Genomic DNA, 6,493 nt, shown 5'->3' on the forward strand with positions numbered 1-6,493 from the left:
GCCAATTAGCACAAATGGTAAGTTCCGACAGTGCCTACAAGTGTGCCTACTGGCCGCTAAATGGCAATACCGGTTTCATATGTATACACCTGGTACATTCTTCTTAAAGTTCTACATTGTTTTCCTGTGATCCTAATTTGTTTCCAACGATTTTCACTTGTTGTTTATGTTCCTTTTAGTTGCATAATCCTGCTAACGAACATTATCATAGGTGAATGCTTATTTAAGTTGTCGATTTTTTTCTGTGATCCATCATTCGTTTTATTGTGCTTCTCAATTGTTTCTGCGATCCTCCTGTATTTCCTGCGATATTGACTATTTCTTGATATTCGTTTTATTTGCCTAATCTTGCTAACTAAAATTGTATGAGGTACATGCTTATTTAAGTTCCTAAATGTTTTCTGTGATCCTCATTTCCTTTATGTGATCCTCATTTATTTACTGCAATCTTCACTTGTGTTGATATTCGTTTTCTTTTCCTCATCCTGCTGACTAGCATTGTCTTAAAACACCGGGTTAATAATGTTCTCGATTGTTTTCTGAAATCTTTAAGTGTTTCTGCGATCCTCATTTATTTCTTGCAATATTAAATATTTCTTAATATTTGTGTTATTTGCCAAATCCTGCTGAATAACATTGTATGAGATACATGCTTTTTAAAGTTAACAACTGTTTTCTGTGATCCTCGTTTGTTTCCTGTGATCCATATTTATTTACTGTAGTCATCACTTGTCTTGATATTCGTGTTCTAAGGTACATGATTATTACAGGAAAAAATTACACAAATAATAACGTCCGGAAAATGAAATCATTTTTTCAACAACAATGATTGCAAGATTTCAGAGAATAACAGTTACACCGCTTTTTTCAAATAGAAATATAAAAAGAATGGAAGGAGAAAAATGGTTGATCTCATTGCCAAATATAAAAACTTTTTATACTTGCCTTACCTTTAGTGTTGACAGTTCCAAAAATAATGACAATAAGAGCCTACATTGAATAAAAAGAGAAGTTACTCTATGAAAATATAAGTTGGCTCTTTTCGGATCAAACTCATGAGCCATAAACGTAAAAACAAATTACAAATCCATATAAATTTCCGAGAACTTGTGAATTGTTTTTTGAGCGTCAATAATTACAGCGTTGGAATTTTACACGATACAGCCTATGCTAATTCTTTTTTATAATATGAATGCCATAGTACGTATGTTTACAATTTTCAGAGCAAATGATGTTCTAATATTTTTAAATGACAGGTTTATTTCTTCACACGAGTACATGTACGTAATTCTATAATTGTTGATGAGTAATATATACACAATACAAAAATTGACAAAAAACTGAATTAATTATAAACAAAGCAATTCAGTGAACGATGCAAACGCAAACAAAAAAATCAAAGGTGTGGCCGGTGTTCATAGCCCATAGGTACACCCAGAGCGGCAGTACCATCAGAAGTACTATTGCCAACGGGTGTACCGACAACGGTTCCTGTGACAACGATTCCGACGTCATCGCGTTCTCGGTTAAAGGCTCGAGCGCTAACCGGTGCAACGACAAAGGGAGAATTAGGGCGTACAACTCCTTGGAATCTTATCGCTGCCGAATAGATGTTGCCATCTAGCATCATTATGTAAATCACCCTTCTTTGGAGAACAGGTTTTTTTATCCACAACAAGCTTTTTGACATCCAATTTGGTCGGTTGTGAGGCATGAAATATTCAGCTACCCAATTGGAACCTGCGAATCTCATTCTAGCGTGCATTGGAGTACCCGCGGAACCAATTTCACGAGAAGTTAAAGTCCTGGTACTTATTCTACCAAGTATTCCATCAAAGCAAGTTCCATAGAGATCATTTATGAAAACCTTAAGTTTCGTGTCACTCTGTGGCTGATATTTCATCCAACCGGGTACTGTGCAAGGTTCCCTATTTACGTGCAGACCCTCGAGAGCTCCTAGGATCAAGGTGCCGTTTGCCAATTCTAGTTCTAGCAGTTTATCAGTTGCATCTATTTCTACAAGAAAAAATTTAAATCTATAAAGTTTTTTTAAATTTTTATCAGAAAACGTATTAGATTTGTAAAAAATTTCTCCACCTTTGTCTATCTGTATATCTGTGTGTCAGCTATCACGATATTAAAAAAAATTAATCTATTAGATTAGTTTCTGGTGAAAAACTGAAGGTCATGTTCGTTAGCCAGCCAATTATGAATAAAAAGACCACTTTTTTCCGACCTTCAAAAATTCTCTGCTCTGTTATTCGTAGAACATAATAAGGTGAAACATGTTTCCTAATGACTTCAAAAAATTATCAAATTTATAGCAATTACAAAATTTTAGAAATAAATAAAGGCAAATTTTTAAACTGAATGACGAACTATATGAAACAAACTGAAGATAAAAGTTACTGTTTAAAAGCCCTACAGGATTGTCATAACAAATTTTTGAATTATTTTGAAAATTTTAAATTCTAATAGCACAGAAATACTGCAAAACCAAAAATTCCATTATGCGGTCAAATCATGCAAGATACAAAATAAGATGAATGGATAAAAATTGGACACACAGAAAATATCTGTAAATTTGTTATTCTTCTCTTTCTATAGGACGCGTAGCTTTCGTTTTATTCGTAAAAAACAGCATTAAAAATAGAAAAATGAAATGTATAGATAAACGACACAAGCCATGAAAAAATCAACAAAATTTGTTTACCAAAAACAGATCTGCTTATTTTTCTAAATCATTTTTTGACAGAATTCACTGTTTCTGTTTTGATTGTGAAAAACAACTTTAAAAATAAAAAAATTCATATCTTTAGAAAAGTGATGCAAGGTACGTAAACAGATGAATAAACCAAATTCTACATTGACAAAAGATGTATTAATTTGCTAGTAACTTTTGTTATAAGTGTATATCCAAAATAAAAATCAGCCTGCTACGGGGGACATGCTTATCGCGCGCGGCTTACTTCGCTCTCAAGATTGAGGGCGCCCAGGGCGCCGCTCAAACAAAGGCGCATTATTTGGTGATTGTGAATTCTCTTTCGTTAAACCTGTTTTGGCTCTAACGAACACATTCTCATCACATAAAAGTAATGATTTGTCAATATGTACTTACATATTTCAGGGTGGCCATTTTGAGCGAAGAAAAACTTTTCGGTAATTTCCCGGGTTTTTTTTGTTCGCAAAAGTTTCTCACGGTCAATAATATATAAAAATTCGAATTTTGTGGAGCACTTTTCCATTTGTAGCAAAAAAATAGACTACAAACTAAAGTCCTCAAAGCGGAGCTCATAAATTTAAAAAAATTTTGATTAAAGTTCAAAAGTTACTAACACTTATGAACAGAACAAGTTTAAGGAAATGCAGATGAACAGCAAAATTGATCATTTTTAACTTTCATAAACTGTGGAGGTCAAAGATTCTGATTCAATTCCTAAAAATTTAAGCTTAAAAATTTATTTCCAAATCTTGAGAAATCTAGAAGTAGTTTTGAATGTTGTCCAACTTAAAATTATTTTTGAAATTCGTGCAGAACTTCCAAATGTTTGAATAATTAATGAATTTTCAATGATAAAGATTTTTATCGAAAATTTTCGACTTTAAACGCGTCTAATTTGTCATTCTTTAAGTCTTATTTTTATTGATTACTTAAATATTTGTTTCTTATTTTGCATTAAGTTTTATTCTCAGTCACCCTGAAAATGTGTACCGTTTCAGTAAATTTATATTATTACAATTCATAATATGCATTATTAATGCAACAAAAGTATTTTCATTGTCTTATTTTCATTATTAAAAAAGGATGCGCATTCTATTAAAATTAAAAGTATTATTACTTGTGTCGTTTTTTTTATAAATTTAATTTGTTTAAATTCAATCCACATGTAATTTGAGCAAAAATTTTGGTTGAATAAAATGTTACTGTATCTTGCGTTCGTTTTCTAAACAGTTTTTTTCATTTTTAATACAGTTTTATAATCACAGTTTATAACAAATTTCTAAATAATTTTTGGTTTAGCAAGTTTTGTCATTTAATTGTTTCGTCTGTTGTGTCATTTTTCCAAACATTACTTTTTAAAGTTTTAATCTTATTTTTTACGATTTAAGGAACTTCTAGTAGCGCAATCTGAAAATGATTGATAACAAATTTATAGACCTTTTTGCGGCGAACAACTTTTTTCTGTTAATTTTATTTCGTACATTGTGTCGCTTTTCAAAAAATTAAAATTTTGAACGTTATTTGTTAGCTTTTGGAAAAAATTCAAAAATTTGTAATTTCAATTAAAATTTGAAAGTGTAATTTACATAAAACCAATATTATTTCAATAGAATGAGAAAGTAAAAATAACTTTTTGGAAAAATGATGCAAGCTACAAAAACATTTTAAGCTAAACTAATACAATTTGTCGCTTGCATTATATCTAAAAATTTTCTTCGAACCACTTGACGTTAGGATGCGTCTTTGTTTTGTAAATTTTAAAAAATAGTGTTGAAAATAAACAAATGAAATAAATGGAAAAAAGCAGAAGTTGCATTAAAAAGTTGTATAGCAAAATTGTTTTTTAATACAATGCAAACTTTTTTTTTAATTTAAAAAACAGGATAATAATAACACTATGTTTTCATACTAATACATATTATGAATTATTATAATAAGAATATATTCAAATAATATGAAATGATGTCTACGTTAAAGCCGAAGAAGCGTTAACAAAAGAGAATTCACAATCACTCGTATTATCAAACTAAAAGCTTTTTCAAAATTCAATTATGTTACTGGACATATATATGTTGGATATATTATAAATAATAATTATTAAATCATATAATACTTGCCTTTAAAATACAGAAGTGCCAGGACCATGGGTAGTTGCAGGACAAAAATAATCTTCATTCTCTTGTGAATTGACACAAGTTAACTAAAAAAATGGCTGCTTGGTTTCAGATCTGAAAATATCCGTATTTGCTAGCTTTGAAAAAGTAGTCCGATGGAACATTCAGAATTTGGGAAGGCCATGAAAATATTCATTACAGATTGCGCAGTTGCGGCAGTGAAAACCAAAATTAAACTTAGCTTCCTTAACTTTTAGGTTTGTCTCGCAAATAAGGATGTCTTGAACGTCTCTTCAAATTCGAAGCGTTATTTCCAGTTTTCTAACCTAATATTTGGAAAGGATTGAAAATGATCTCTCTGAAAATTATTATTCTTTTTCCTCATTCCATCACTTATATTTAACCTAAGTTATCCGGAACCAATTAAAAAATCCAATTATTTTGGAAGTTTAATTAATTATTTTTGTTATTTTCTCTTTTCCAATCGAAAATTATTTTACATCATGGAAAATTCAATTATCATGTTGCAACATCAATAGTTTTGTTAAAAGAACATACCTTCAAGTCGCAAATTATCATGTCTTATTTCAGAATCACCTTTTTTTACGCCAAAATTATCTATTTGATCAGTATTTTCTTTTTTCACATTTTTTTACTTGAATTTAAACTAAAATTTAGGAAAACGATTTGAAAATCAAATTTTTTCGACTGTACCCCTGTTTGGGTCAGGGAGAAGGCACCCCTGAAATAATGAAGATCACATTCCTTCCCCTTTTCCAACGTTTCTAGGCAGGCAAAAAGTCACCTCTGTGACTGCTCACGAAAATAAGGTGACTGGCCATTGTAATAACTACATTAAAATTGGGGCCCTTTCACGAATTTCTGATCCTTATTTATATCCTGCAATCTTCACTAGTTCTTGTTGTTCTTGTTATTTGGCTCATCTTGCTAAATAAAATTGTCTAAGATACATGCTAATTTAGGTTTTCGATTTTTTTCTGTGGTCCATCATGTGTTTTCTGTAATCCTCATTTATTTCCTGCAATCTTCACTATTTTATAATATTCGTGTTATTTGCCTAATCCTGCTGAATAACATTGTACAAGGTACATTCTTATTAAAGTTGTCGATTGCTTTCTGCGAGCACTATTTGTTTTCTGCCATCCTCACTTGTTCCATGTGTTTCTTTTAGTTGCAAAGTTCCGATTACTACAATTGTCCTAGGTACATGCCTATTTAAGTTATTGATTGTCTTCCGTGAACCCCATTTGTTTGCTATAATCCTTATTTCTTTACTGCAATCTTCACTTGTTCTTGCAATTTGTGTTATTTGCCTAATACTGCTGAATAACATTGTATATGGTACATTCTTCTTAAAGTTTTCGATTGCTTTCTGCGAGCACTATTTGTTTTCTGCCATCCTCACTTCTTCCTTGTGTTTCTTTTAGTTGCAAAGTCCCGATTACTACAATTGTCCTAGGTACATGCCTATTTAAGTTATTTGCCTAATACTGCTAAATAACATAGTATATGGTACATTCTTCTTAAAGTTTTCGATTGCTTTCTGCGATCACTATTTGTTTCCAGCCATCCTCACTTCTTCTTTGTGTTTCTTTTAGTTGCATAATCCAGATGACTAACATTGTCCTAGGTACAT

Source organism: Belonocnema kinseyi, chromosome 7 (assembly GCF_010883055.1).
Source record: "Belonocnema kinseyi isolate 2016_QV_RU_SX_M_011 chromosome 7, B_treatae_v1, whole genome shotgun sequence".
NCBI lineage: Eukaryota > Metazoa > Arthropoda > Insecta > Hymenoptera > Cynipidae > Belonocnema > Belonocnema kinseyi.